We start from the raw sequence: 16,041 nt of genomic DNA, 5'->3' as shown, positions 1-16,041 counted from the left end.
AGAGCTAACCAAACCCCTGCTAAAGGGTAATGTCCTCTCCAAAGACTGATACGTCAGGGACATGGTCAATCTACTAATGCCACGTTTGACCATAGGTTTTTCTAGTCACAGCTAAACACATAGTTCCATAGATTTGAAGAAGATTAAGTGGACCTTAAAAGCTAGGAACACAATGCACTGGACCACCCATGACAGAAAGCCCTGCTTCACTGAATAGCAGGGAAATTTATGGGGAAACTGCTAAAGGAGAAAATTAACCCACATTTAGAAAGGCAAGATTTCTTCAAGGATAGTCAGCATACCTCGAGGGAGATCACACTTAACAAATCTGGTTGAATTCTTTCAAGGAGTTGACCAAGTGTGTCGATGAGAGTATTGCAGTTGATGGAATTTATATAGATTTCCACAAGGCCTTTGAAAAGGTCCCTCATGGGAGACTGAAAAAGAAGATAAAAGTGCATGGGATCCAGGGTAACTTGAAAGTTGGATCCAAAATTGGCTTAATGACAGCAGACAGAAGGCAGTGGCAGAAGGTTGTTTGTGTGACTGGAGGCCAGTGTCCAGTGATGTACCTCAGGGATCAGTGTTGGGTGCCTTATTATTTGAGATGTACATCAATGATATAGATGAGAATGTGATAAATAAGTCTACAGATGACAGGAAGTCTAGTAGGTTGTTGACAGTGAGAAAGAAAGTCTTAGATTACAGGAGGATATAGATGGATTGGGTAGATAGGCAGATCAGTGGTAGGTAAAATTTAACCCTGAAAAATGAGAGGCAATACACTTTGGAAGAACAGGAATCTAGGAAACTCATTGTATCAGAAGGACTTGGGGCGCTTGTCCACCAATCCCTGAGGATGTTGGGGCAAGTTATAGGGTATTTAAGAAAGCATATGGAATACTTGACTATCTGCTATGACATAGATTATAAAAGCAGGGAGATTGTATTGGAACTATACAGGACCTTGGTTAGGCCACAGTTGGAATGCTCCATGCTGTTCTGGTTAATGCACGATAGGAAGGATATGGTTGCACTGAGTTGGGGGTGTGGTGTGTAAAGGAGATTTACCCATATGTTGCGTGGAATGGAGCATCTTAGCTACGCAGAGATGCTAGATAAGCTGGCCTTGTTTTCTTTGGAGCAGAGAAGTTTGAGGGAGAGGTGTGTACAATTATGAGAAGCATAGGCAGGGTGGATAGAAAATTGTTGTTCCCCTTAGTTGAAGGGTCAGTAATAAGAGGGTATCATCTTATGGTGAATATCAGGATGTTTAGGAGGGATGTGAGGAATAGGTTTTTTCACTTAGAGGGTGGTGGGAATTTGGAATTGAATTGAATTTATTGTCACGCGTACTGAGGTACAGTGAAAAGCTTTGTCTTGAGAGCAATACAGGCAGATCACAGAGTTAAGTAGCATGAATAAGTAAATAATAGGTAAACTGGCAAAAACCAAAACACAGGTACAGGCGAATGTTAAGAGTACTCCAACAACAATAGGGTAGAAACAGTTTTGAAACCAGTTGCTGTGTGTGTTCAGGCTTCTGTACCTTCTCCGCAATGGTAGAGTTTGCAGGAAAACATTACCAGAGTAGGATGGATCTTTGAGAATGCTGGCGGCCTTTCCTTGACAGCGGGCCTGGTAGATGGATTCTATAGATGGGAGGTTGGCCTTTGTGATTGTCTGGGCCGAGTTCACCACTCTCTGTAACCGTCTCTGATCTTGAATGGCACAGTGATACATTCAGACAGAATGCTCTCAATGGCGTACCGATAAAAGTTGGTAAGGGTATTCGCCATCATGCCAAATTTCCTCAGCTGCCTGAGGAAGAAGAGACGTTGTTGGGCCTTTGTAACCAGTGTGTCCACATAAAGAGCCCAAGAAAGCTTGTTGTTGATGTACACTCCCAGAAGCTTGACACTCTCCACTTGTTCCACCTCTGTGCTGTTAATGTGTAGGGGGGGCATGAGTAACATCCCGCTGAAAGTCAATAATGAGTTTCTTCATTTTGCTGGCATTGAGAGCTCGGTTGTTCTCAGTGAACTATTTTTCCAGGGCTTCCATCTCCCATCTGTAGTCTGTTCCATCGCCATCTGAGATTCAACCGACTATGGTGGTGTCATCAGCAAACTTGTAAATGGCATTAGTCTGGTATTTGGCAACACAGTCATGGGTATACAGTGAGTACAGTAGGGGGCTGAGTGCGTGTCCCTGGGGGGGTCCAGTGTTGAGTGTTAGCGAGGATGAAATACTGTCCCCAATCTTCACTGATTGTGGCCTGGGTCAGGAAACTGTGCAGAGTGGAATGCAATGACTGGGGGTCTAGGAGAGGCGGGAAACTTTGCCACCTTTAAAAAGTATTTGGATGAGGACTTGAAATGTCATAACATTCAAGGCCATGGACCTAGTGTGGGTAAGTGGGACAGTGTAGATTTAGTGTATTTTCGGCATTACAGTATCAAAAGCCTTCTGTTATACTGTATGATTCTAAGATGCAACCAGCTTTGAAGGAAGGCAGATACTGAAGACTGAAGAAGTGAAAGCTTTGTTCAAACCCTTGTTGCCCATGGCTGACTCTTGACTGACTCTTAATGTGGAAGGTGAATATTATTTTTCAAGCCATGTTACTCTTTCGGCTTTCCTCTCACTCATCATAAAAGTTGATGTTTATCTCCTACATAAGAACAAGGAGACGGAAAACACATAAACCATTGAACGATTCCGTGATTTATTTGTTCCCTTGGACCTTAGACCATGAACCTTTTTACGTCATTTCTTCTCTCTTCACCAACCACTGACATCCCTTTTTCTTTCTTTCACCTTCTCACTTTCTAATCTTCTTCCCATTCTGTTGAGAGGTCACAGACAATGATAAGTTGGGGAGGATGTTACCCATCACCACCACCCCCCCAACTCATGGAGCGTTTGAAGGCAGGTTGTTGGAAGGTGTCTGGTTAACTACAATGGGCATCCTGCCCACTGTCTACCTGACAAACCCCATCTTTTCCCCCTCTGCAATTATGCCTGTGGCAGATTGCTGGTAGCCCATGCCTACAATTGGGCCTACTAAAGTCCCTGAGTTGGCAATTCCTTCTCTCCTAGGGGTATCATCTCAGCACTGCTGGGAAAGCAGAAGGGACTCCCTGCTGGTGCTGGTTGCAGGCAGTTTGGGACTCTGCTATCCTCACTCTCAAACTGGAGATGAGATAGCCTATTATTGGGAGACCATCAATCCAGAGACCTAGGTAATGTTCTGGGGACCTGGGTTTGAATCCCACCTTGGCAAATGGAATTTAAATCCAATATAAATCCGGATTTAAAAGATTAATGATGACCATGAAACCATTTCCCATTGTCCGGGAAGACCCATCAGGTTCACTAACGTCTTTGTCGGAAGGAAAACTGCCATCCTTACCTGGTCTGGCCTACACGTGACTCTAGACCCCCAACAGCAATGTGGTTGTCTCTTAACTGAGCAATTAGGGATTGGCAATAAATGCTAGCCTGCTCACTAACACCCAGTGAATTCCTGTGAATAAAGCAAAAACACAAGATTTTACCTCCGCCTGGGTTATTTCCTTCATATTGGCCTCCCAAACCTCAGCCAGTCAGGCAGCATCCAAGGAGCAAGAGAATTGACATGGTGAGCCCTTCATCAGGAATGTTTCTGATCAAAACGTCAATTTTCCTGCTCCTCAGATGCTGCCTGACCGGCTGTGCTTTTCTAGCACCACACATTTTGACTTTGATCTCCAACATCTGCAGTCCTCACTTTCTCCCTCTCAAAACTCAGCTCTCCTACATTTCCTCAGTCTCCTTATGGATCCTATCAACCTGGCATGTGGCATGAACCCCAAATACTGACCCAAATACTGATCCTGCCCCAAAGTAGAGAACAACTGCCATATTCTGATTGGTTTGGTATTCTCTGAAAGTAGATCTTCCTGTGTCCTGGAACAGAGATATTGCCTTCTTCATTTGGCCATTGCATGGCCTCAGAGCAATTGGCATGGCCCTCAGTGGATTTCCCCACCTGACAACACTTTACTAAAAGGTAGGCATGGATTTTTTTGCATCGTGTAATTTAGCCTATTAACTGTGTTTCTTTCTCTGTGGATGCTGCCAGACCTGCTGAGTATTCCAAGCTTTTTATGTTTTGATTTCAGATTCCCAGAACCTGAGGTATTTAAGTTCCACAATAAATGTGCAGCACAGAAGGTGGCCGTTCAGCCCCTTCATGTCTAAATTGCATATACGTGGCCATCCAACGGTGGCACATTGGTAATGTCACTGGACTACTCATCCAGTATTACTAAAGTTCTGTAAACATGGGCTCAAATCCCAACAGGGTTTGGAGGGATACGGGCCAGGCACTGGCAGGTGGGACTAGATTGGGTTGGGATATCTGGTCGGCATGACATCTCTATGACTCTATGGGTCTTTCAAGACATAGATGCTGTCATACCGGCTGAGCATTTCCTGTACAGGTACTCCCCACTATCCGAAAGTAGAGCATTGCTACGAAGCCTTTCGTAAACCAAAATGGCACAAAGCGAAGAAGCATTAACTTATATGGGAACAATTTTGCCTTTTCTCGTAAAAGTGAAAATCATCTTTAGATTTTTTTCGGTTGCAAACACAGGAATAATGTGGGTCTTTCGTAAAAACGAAGTGGCGTAAAGCAAACTTTTGAAAAACAGGACATACCTGTACTTTTATTATTGATCAATCTGTTCAGAGTTGTCAGTACACACCACTGGAGCAGGTGGGGCTGACCATCTAACTCAGAGCCCCCTCTTCCTGCTTTCTCCCCATACCCTTTGATCCTAGCTCTAAGAACTGTATCCAACTTCTTGAAAACATCATCGTTGGCGGTCCCTCGCAGACGAGGTGACTCTCTCCCAATCTCAGGGTGAGTCTGTAGGTGGCGGTACAGTCCAATGTAACTTCTGCAGACTCTGCCACACTTGGGCAAAAGGTGTACATGGGAAGGGTAGGGTGGGGTGTTGGCATAGCAGCACACTCTTTATGTCTTCCTGGATGCTCCTCCTCCACTTGGACGGTCTTGAGCCAGTGATTCACAGGTGTTGGTGGGGATGCTGCACTGCACCAGTGAGGCCTTGAGGGTATCGCTGAAGAGCTTCCTCTGTCCACCTGGGGCTTGTCTGCCATTTCGGAGCTGGAAGTAGATCACCTGCTTGGGAAAGCTTGTGTCTCGTGATCGAGGAAACGCTTCTTAAAAACATTCAGTATTTTGACCTTAACCACTTTCTGTGGCAGAGCGTGGAGCGATGTCATCTAGTCGTTTCATGGTCAAGCTTCTGGTTCAGGCATCTATGTATCAAGGGTCACAGACTCAGGATATGGGACAGTCCATTTAAATGTAGAAACAAAGAAAATAGGAGCAGGAGTAGACCATTCAACCCTTTAAGGTTACTCCACCTTTCAATATGGCCATGGTTTATCTTCCAACTCAGTCCCTGCTCCCACTTTCTTCCCATATCCTTTGATTCTTTAAACCCTAAGAACTATATCTATCTACATCTTGAAAACAATCAGTGTTTTAGCCTCTCTTTATTGAAATCTTTCACTGGGGAGAGGCAATGGCCTAACAGTTTTGTCACTTGACTGATAATCAGGGTAATGTTTGAAGGACACAGGTTCAAATTCCATCCATGGTGGAATTTGAATTCAATGTAAAAATCTGGAATTAAGAGTCTAATAGTGACCATTGTTTCAAATGCCCATCTGGTTCATTAGTGAACTTTAGGGAAGGAAACTGTTGTCCTTTCCTGGTCTGGCTGACATGTAACTCTAGACCCATAGCAATGTGGCTGACTCTTATGGATGAACTAGTCAGCAACCCACATCCTGTCAATGAACAAAACAAAAAATCCCAAGGCATCTGCCAACATTTGCCTCCCTCTCTTGTTTGAGATGGTTCTCTACTGACTGACTTGGGAACGTTTCATTGTTTTCAAACCTCTCCAATGGTCTCAGCCCTCTGTTACCTCTTTACAAATGCTCAAAGACCCCAGTTTTCTCCCCCCACGCTGGTGTCCTTGAGCTCCCTGGATTTTAATCACCCCACGATTGTTGACCTTGCCAACTCCTGCTAAACACTCAACTCCCTCCCTAAATCACACCTCCTCACAATCTCACTCGCTACCTATAAGATGCACTTTGTGACCTAGCTGTTTGCTTTCTTACACCAACCTGAAGTCCTCCTTAAATCATTCGATGTTTCATCGTGTTAATGATGTTATTTTATTGCAAGTTCCTAAGTGAATTTTCCAGTTCTCAAGCAGTAGCCCATTGGCAACTGGAATTCAATGGTTCTGGAAATGGAGATGCCTATTACAGAAATTCAGTGAACTTTTTAAGATTTGACATTTCCATTGGGCAGGTCATTGGTGAAGGGACTGGCATTGTTGATGCCTGCAATTCATTGCTGGGGGGCACCTGCGGCTTTACTTCTGTATCGTTGCCTATTGTGACAGCTCAATGAATCCCTCTCATGTGAAAAGGAAAGGAAAACTCCTTGATGTGTTTGCTGTACGTTGATCTATTTTAATTTCAGTTGTGCATGTGAATGAAGACTGAAAAGGCTTGAAGAGTAAAATGAAATCTGAATGAACTGACTATTAAACTCAGCGTCACTTCAAGGGCAGAGAGGGAATGGATAAAAAGAAGAGTGTGATTCTTCAGTTGCCCAAGTAAATAAATGTCACTTAATTCAATGATCTTTGTCATGTTTATTTTTAAAAATGACCTTGAATGTGCTCTGAACCCGAAGTAAAATCTAACCATGGATTGGAATCAGCGAGGCTGCATTGTTGATCCATCTTGGCAGCTGCTAGAGATGTTCTGTGTATCTTATCACAGAATAACAGAATTGTATAGCACAGCAGGAGGCCATTTGGCCCATCGTACCTGCACTGGATCTTGTGCTGATCTCCTGCCCTTTCCCCATCTCCCTGCACACCATTTCTAACTAAATAATCATCTATTGACACTTGAATGTCTCAACTGAACCCACCTCCACCACATGTCCATTACCTTTACTACTGTAAATGCAGGTGTCCTTCACTCAGGTGTCATAATTCCCATGAAAAGTCATCAACCCGAGATGTTTACTCTGTTTGGCTGTTCACCATTGCTGACTGCTGACCAGCAACACTTTCTGTTATCTCCAATTTCCAGCTCCACAGAATTTGTTTTGCTTTTGAACTCAGACAGATTGAGATCTCATCAACACCAACATTGATCTTGAGGACTGGAATGATGCCTGAATGAAATCACCTTTGGAGGTTCAAATCAGAATGAGTTCTGAAGATTGAAATGCACTTCTCATTTCAATTTTCTCTGGTGCTAACCTGTTCTCCATCTTATCTCTTTGCACATTCATTCTTTTAATATCTTCCCATTGCTTCACTGACATTTTCTTTCCAATGACTTCTGACAATGCTCCACTATCTCTTCTATTCTGGGCCATCACGTGTTCATAAAGGAGTTTGTATTAATACAATATTTTTCTTTATTTGTGTCATATCATCCCACTTAAATGTTTTTGTAATTCAATCAAATAATAGGGAAATTTAAGAGATCTCAATGTGTTGATACTTAATTAAAGATGGATTGAAAAGTTTACTATCAACTGAGCCAAAGCGATATTCCCAATTTGTAGGTGACTAACACATGATTTACAAGATTAAGATTGTACGTTGCATATCAGTCTTCTTCATATTTTGGAAAAAAAAAATATTTGAAATAAAGGCTTCTTTACTACCATTAGTTTATCATGCTTACATGATTTGGCTTTGGAATTCTAGTGTTTTTTTTATTTCAATAGCGGGGTTCGAACTTTGATACTTGTTCCATGAAGGAAATAATTAAAATACATTCCATGATTCGCACCTTTCATGAAATTGATCACCATTACCTCAGCACTTAGTACAGAAGTTACATCAAAGAAGATTGATATAGTGGGTGTTTGATATAGTGCTGCATAACAGATCTGTGAGCTAAATTAGAGTTCATGGAATAAAGGGGACAATAACAATGTGAATACCTAATTAGCAGAGTGATAGGAAGATTTTGAGTCACATTCTGCTACAAATGTTTAATTTATGTTCCAATCTTCATGTGACTTCTATTCCACTGACTCCATGATTCATCACATAAACTGGAGTATTGTGTGCAGTTTTGGAATCCACATTACAGCAGAGATGTGATAGCACTGGAGAGGGGCAGAAGAGATTTACCAGGATATTATCTGGGCTGGAGAATTTCAGTTATGGAAAGAAATTGGACAGACTGGGTTATTTTCCATAGAGCAGAAAAGATTGAGAGGGAACCTGGACTGAGCTGTATAAAAATATGAGGGGTGATATTTTTCAGGCTGGAAGAATGGAACAGCATCTCCAATACCATCACACTGAGCACAGTGGCCCCCCCAGGGCTGTGTGCTCAGTCCACCACTGTTCACCCTGCTGACATACGACTGTGCGGTGATGCACAGCTCGAAACACATCATCAGGTTTGCTGATGACACGACCGTAATTGGTCTCAGCAGGAACAAGGAGTCAGCATATAGAGAGGAGGTGCAGCGGCTAACAGCCTGGTGCAGAGCCAACAACCTGTCTCTGAATGTAGACAAAACAAAAAAGATGGTTGTAGACTTCAGAAAGGCACAAAACAACCACTCGCCAGTGGACATCGACGGCTCCTCTGTAGAGTCCGTGAAGAGCATCAAATGTCTTGGCGGAGAATCTCACCTGGTCCCTCAACACCAGCTCCATAGCCAAGAAAGCTCAGCAGTGTCTCTACTTTCTGCATAGGTTGAGGAAAGCCCATCTTCCAGCCCCATCCTGACCACATTCTACAGAGGGTTCATTGAGAGTACCCTGAGCTGCTGCATCACTGCATGGTTTGGGAATTGTACTGTTTTGGATCGTAAGATAGTGGATAGTGGATAGTGAAGACAGCTGAGAAGATCATCATGGTCTCTCTTCCCTCCATTACAGACATTTAAACTACACGCTGCATCCGAAAGGCTAAGAGCATTGGGGAAGACCCCACACACCCCTCACTCAAACTCTTTTTCTTCCTGTCATTTGGCAGAAGATACCGGAGCATTCAATCTCTCATGACCAGACTGTGCAATAGTTTCTTCCTCCAGGCTCCTGAACACTGTATGATCACATTTTATTCCTTCTGAAATTTGTTGCAAGACTTCTCAAGTTTTTTATTAGTGTTCATTCATTATTACACTGTAGTTTCTGTTATTGTTGTTGTTGTTGTTCATGTAGCACCTTGGTTCTGAAGGAACATTGTCTTGTTTTTACCATATTAGTTATATATGGTAGAAATGACAAATAAAACTACTCTTGACTTGATATTAGTGATCTGCTCTTTGGTGTGCAGGGGACAGTTCCAAAGTTTGCGAATGATATGAAATTTGGCAGCATTGTGAACAGTGAGTCCGATGGATTACAGCTTCAAAGGAACATCAACAAATTGCTGGAGTAGGCAGATAGATTGCAGTGTAGTTCAAAGTGGAGGATTGTAAGGTGATCCATTTGGTGTAAAGGATGTGGAGAGACAGAATAAAACAAAGGATACAACTCTAAAGGATCTGCAGGAAAAGAGAGATGTGGGTGGATAAGCACATAGGTCGGTAAAGGTATCAGGGCAAGTTGGGAGGGTCGTTAATAAAACATATGATGTACCCTAGGCTTTATTGATAGCGGTACGGAATATGAGAGTATGGAGGTTATCCTAAACTTATATAAGACAAAAGTTAGACTTCACCTGGAGTATTGGGCTCAGTTCTGGGCACCATATCTTAGGAAAGATATGAACATGTTGGAGAAAGTGTAGATGAGGCTTATGAGAATGGTTCCATCAATGAGAAACTTCAGCTACAGGTTGGAGCAGCTGGGGCACATTGTTCCTTGGTGAGCAGAAAGCAAAATAGAGATTTGATAGAAATTTTCAAAATCACGGAGGGGTCTGGTCAATGTACATCAGAAAAATATGATGAGAGAAAAGACATTTCAGGTCACAACGGGGGAAATATGTTGAGGAATTCAAGAGAGCATTAATAAGACCAGGAGATGGTGGGAGCCGAAGTAGGCAATTCAGCCCCCAACTCCTCTACCATTTACTGAGATCATGACTGATCTGATAATCCTCAGCTCCATTTTCTGGCCTTTTCCCCAAAACTCTTAATTTCCTAACTGATTGAAAATGCCTGTTTCAGACTTGAATACTCTACCCAGCCCTCTGCAGTAATATCTTTCTTCAGGTAAAGAGCCCAAAACTGTTCTCAGTATTCCAGCTCTGGTCTGACTAGTGCCTTGTAGAGTTTTAGCAAAATTTCCCAACTATGATTCTCCATTCCCTTTGAAATAAAGGCTAGCATTCCATTTCCCATCCCTATGACATGTTGAACTTGGAAACTAGTTTTCTGCAATTCATGGTGAGATCTCCTAAATCCCTCTGCTCCGTAGTTTTCTCTATTTAAATAATATATTCAGCTCTTTGGTTCTTCTGGTCAACATACATGACTTCACATTTCCCCACATTATACCAGGTTTCTGTCCACTCACATAACTCTGTCTGTATCTGCAGACTCTTTACGTCATCCTTAATACTTGATATCCCACCCATTTTTGTGCCATCTGCAAACTTGGCTATAGAACATTCATATTTCTCATCCATGTCATGAATATATATTGCAAATAATTGTGGCCCCAGCACTGACCCTTTTGGTATTCTACTAGTTACAGGATGCCATCCTGAAATTACACCCCCACCCTTTCAGTTTTCCATTAGTTAACCAGTCCTCTGTCCATGCTAATATATTGTTCCCAACATCATGGGTTCTTATTTTAAGTAGCTTACTCTGAAGGACCTTATCAATCACAAATGTTTCTAGATGGACCATGGAAAGTATTCTATCCAGATGCATCACAGCTTGATACAGCAACTGCTCTGCCCAAGACCATAAGAAAGTACAGAGAGTAGTGAACACAGCCCAGTCCATCACACAAGCCAACCTTCCATCCATTGACTTCATCTCCACTTCCAGCTGCCTCAGGAAGGCAACCAACATCATCAAAAACCCTTCCAACCTTGGTTATAATCTCTTCCAACTTCTTCCATCCCGGCAGAAGGTACAAAAGCTTAACCACATATGTCCCAATAGAGTTAGGAACAGCTTATGCCCCCACTGTTATTAGACTTCTGAATGGGTGTCTTAAATTTTAAATTTACTGTTGATCTCACTCCTTGTGCACCTTCTCTACAGCCATAACATTGTATTCTTGTATGACTTGTTGAACTGTTTTATCACCCTAATGCAGTACACCCAGTCTGTCTGTACTGAGGAAAATTGCTTTCACCCAGAGACTGGTGAGTTTCTGGAATTCACAAGGTGGTAGAGGCAGGAACCCTCAAGATATTTTAGAAGTATTTAGATGAGTGCTTGAAACACCATTGCTTACAAGACAAGAGGCCAAGTGCTGGAAAATGGGATTAGAACATATCAATGCTTGATAACTGGCATGGAATAATGGGCCAAAGGGCCTTTTCCCATAATGTTAAAAACTCTGTAACTCTATGACCTTAAGCACAATGCGCCACACAAGGATTTATTAGAACAGTCTGCTAAAAGCTTAGTCAAAAATGTGAGAAGTTTCTTATGGAGTGGCAAAACCAAAGAACAGGTATGAGAACATATTAGGTCATGCCAATGCAATTACAATTGGGGATGTACGTGTGTCTAGAATTGGAGAATGTAGGAATCTCAGAGAGTTGTTGGTTACAGAGGTAGTGAGGGGTAAAACCCTGGAGAAAGCCACAATTATGTTCCAACTGGCACTGAATCTGGTTTTTAAGAAAGAATAAAGTGAACACAACTATCTTGTTAACACTGCTTTGGTGTTTCAGTCTTTCTGTTTCTAGTACAGTTGGTACTATTCTTCTGAAGAGGGAATTGAGACAGGTTGTTGCGACCTTGTTAGGCTAATTAAACCAGGCCAGTAGCGCACTGATCAATGTGCTGCAGTGCTATCACTGTGCAATTTGGTGTTGAGTTGCGTGCGACAGCATTGTCTTGATATTCCGATCACCTCATGAAAATTGTGTCTCTGGATTAGCAAGTGTGCAGCAGGGTATTGATTTTCTTTGTGAAATCTTGCTGAGCTTGTTAAGTGGTTGTGAAAAGCCTATTGAGAATCAGAAGTTTCCAACTTTTTAATGTGCGTGCCAAATAAAACTTAGTGTTAGAGAAGCTGCTTGGTTATTTACTGTGGGTCAATTGAAGGTGTCTCACCTCTAAGGCAAAAGGTTATGAGTTCAAGACTCACTCTAGATATCTGAATACAAATGTGCAGTGTTGAGGGAGTACTGTACTGCCTGGAGTGCATTTTGCTAAGGGAGGCCCAGTCTGTGCTCTCAGGTTGATGTGAAAATGCCGCTATTTCTAATAATACTGGGAAAGTTATCACTGTTGTCCTGGATAATATTTAACTCTCAATCAGCACCACTTTGCTGTTTGTGTACTTGCTGCATGCAAATTAGTTACTTCTTTCTGGTTCTCATTCTTCACAATTTGTGCGTTGTCATATTTTGTCTTTACCAGTTACTTTCAGTGTAGTGACTGTTATGTGGATAAATGCTGTGCCTGTGCCACGTAGAAGCAGTCTGCTATTGAGAATGAGATGCATTATCTTTCGCAATGTTGGGCGAAAGAGAATAAGGTGATGATATTGGTTGGGGGCAGTCGTTGATTATGTTAATTGAAGGTGGAGTAGTTCGTGATAATAATTTCAGATGGAATTTTAATTACATGATCAAGAGAATTCTATATTTGCCTCCAGGCAATACAACTGTAACATTGAGTGTGAACTGAAAAAGTATGGACAATACCACCTGAGACAGAAGGCATTTGGTACACTTGCCTTTATTGGTCAGTGAATTGAGTATAGGAGCTGGAAGGTCATGTTGCTGCTGTACAGGACATTGGTTAGGCTACTTTTGGAATACTGCGTGCAATTCTGGTTTCCCTGCTATTGGAACGATGCTGTGAAACTTGAAAAGGTTCAGAAAAGATTTCTAAGGATTTTGCCAGAGTTGGAGTGCTCAAGCTAAAGGGAGAGGATGAATAGGTTGGAGCTATTTTCTCTGCAGTGTCAGAGGCTGAGGGGTGATCTTACAGAGATGTATAAAATCATGAGGGAGTGGCAAAACCAAAGAACAGGTATGAGAACATATTAGGTCATGCCAATGCAATTACAATTGGGGATGTACGTGTGTCTAGAATTGGAGAATGTAGGGGAAAGGTTTCCTCAGGTGAGGGAGTCCAAAACTAGAGGGCATAGGTTTAAGGTGAGAGGGGAAAGATATAAAAGGGACCTCAGGAGCAACTTTTTCATGCAGAGGGTGGTGCATGTATGGAATGAGCTGCCAGAGGATGTAGTGAAGGCTCATACAATTACAACATTTAAAAGGCATCTGGATGGGTATATGAGTAGAAATGGTTTAGAAGGATATGGGCCAGAAACTGGCAAATGGAACCAGACTTATTTAGAATTTCTAATCGGCAAGGATGAGTTGGACTGATGTGTTAGTTTTCATGCTGTACCTCTGACTCTATAACTTTATAAGTGAACACTTCAGTTCATCATTGCTAAAGAGGTCCTTGAGGTTCAATCTTTTTGTCTTGTGCTTATTAGGATCAAAATGGGAGAGACCCAAATTCTGAAAGGAACTAAAGATACAGTGAGAGAAGACAGTGCTAATCGATTGAATGGTTAGCATAGCAATATAATAGGAACTGTTCACTGTTTTACTGTTTCTGATCTGTAATTCTGTGACTTATAAAAAACATTTAGAAAACTGATTAAATTTAAACATGGCAAATTGATTAAGTATCGCCACGGAGACACAGCAGAGATTAATTGCACCCATAGCCCTTTCCTCTTTCTTTGAAAAAGGTGAATGTGTGGGCGCATTCCTTTTGCCCGCAAAATAAAATTGTTCCACGTGTGAATAAACATTGCTTCAAAGCACATGCCAGTGAACCACCCTGTCAGCCCAGCTAATAGTTGCTGATCCCTTCTGAGTTTGATTTTTTTGTGTTTTCAGTCCTGGTGAGTACAAGACAAAAAGCATTGACTTCATTTCTCTTTCTAACAACATCAGTTACACTTATAAAATAAAGCTGACAGCATTATTTAAAAGACATAGCCAAATCCAACGTTGTTTTGATAGTAGCCTTATAAACAAACACTTCTACACCATTTATTGGCCATCTGCAGTACGCACCATTTAAAAGTTTTATTAAATTCATGTATAAAATTTTCTTGTGCAATTATTTCTAACCTTAACAAATGGAAGGAAAAGGAAAACAAAATCAAACATTCCAGGGTTATAAAAAGGTCAGGATAAACACTAATGATCACATCAGAAGAAAATATATGCAATCTATTTGAGTTGACGAGAAAAATCCATCAAAAAATTCGACAAGGAGAACAAACATTTATGGCACTAAAAATTAATGAGAGATTGTACAATTAATGTCTATGATTGGGGAATAAAAGAATGTGCTTAGTGTTAGCCTATCCTGAAGATGGATTGCATACGGAGTGCTGAATGACTGAACTCTAGCGTTGCTGAAGGATAAGTTGCATTGATTCAATGTGGATAAAAAGAACTAATTTACCGGTCCCCACGCACTGATATTAAATTTGATTTAACCCTACATGGGAGACAATGAGGCTATAGAATTCATGCTTAAATTACTTTGCTATGATCGCTATTGTAAGCACCAGACTTAATCAGGCAGCAGACTGGGAAAATAATAATCTGTGTCCTGTTCTCATTTTATCTTTTAGGAAATAAATGAGCTGGTGGAACAATTGCAGGGAATTAGTTGCTTGTGTGCACCCAGGGCATATCTGCTAACATAATACAAAGAGCTGGTGATTGCAGCCCAGTGAATTTCTGAGTAAATGCACCAACTCGTGAGGGAGACAGACTAGGAGGTCTCAGGTTCAATCTCTGCTGAGACAGCTGATCCCAGCAACTGGAACACTAATAATTATACAGTCAGCCTGACATAGGTAGTAGGGAAATGTGAGAGTCCATTATAAAAGATTTAATAGCAATGAACTTAGAAACCAGTGGCAAAATTGGACAGATTCAGGGGATGGAATTAAGAAAGGGAAAAAATGATTGACAAATCTACTGGAGTTCTTTGAGAATGCAACTAGTAGAGTTGATGAGGGGGAGCCATTGGAAGTGGATTATTTATATTTTCAGAAGGCTTTTGAAGAAGTTCCTCATAAGAGATCAGTATGCAAAATGAAAGTGCTAGGATTGAGGATTGGATCTAAATTAAAGAATTGGGGATTGGGGATAGTTTATTGAGATGGATAGAAAACTGTTGGCAGACAGCAACAGAGAGTACCAATCAATGGGTCTTTTTCCAAAAGATAGATTGTGGTAATCCATGATGGAGGACGGGAAAAATTGTGGCTGTCAGACCTACTCCTTTTTTGAGGGGTTTTCGATGTTGGAGATGATTTCCTTGAATTCTAGGAGCAGCAATTACTGTTTTATATGCTGTTGCATTGCTTTGAAACTTTGGAGGGAAAGAAACATCAAAACAACGGCACATTTAAAAGGGAGAAGGACTGACAAAAGGTGAGCACATGGTCAGTGAAGGACAGAAAGAAAGAAACCTACACTGCTAATTGACACAGCAGTGAATCTGCTCAGTTACTGCCTTTTCTCTTTGAATTCATGTATCTTTGGACATCGGAGTGTATCTAGGAAAACTGAACAAACAGCGAGATTCACAATTGATCTTAGAAGAGCCTGTGTGGGGAGCTCACAGCACAGGAACAGGAATCTCTAAGTGCATAGTTTGTAACATGTAACTGTGTTGTCAGTCTGCAGCAGTGATTAGAGTGGTTATATGTTTTATTGAAATCTGTCTTTTGATTAATTTTTTAAAATATGGACCATAAG

This window comes from Chiloscyllium plagiosum, unplaced genomic scaffold (genome assembly GCF_037043375.1).
Source record: "Chiloscyllium plagiosum isolate Xiang-an unplaced genomic scaffold, Cpla_swu_hap1 HiC_scaffold_6, whole genome shotgun sequence".
Taxonomy (NCBI): Eukaryota; Metazoa; Chordata; class Chondrichthyes; order Orectolobiformes; family Hemiscylliidae; genus Chiloscyllium; species Chiloscyllium plagiosum.
The sequence above is the reverse complement of the archived record's forward strand: the minus strand, read 5'-3'. Positions refer to the sequence as shown.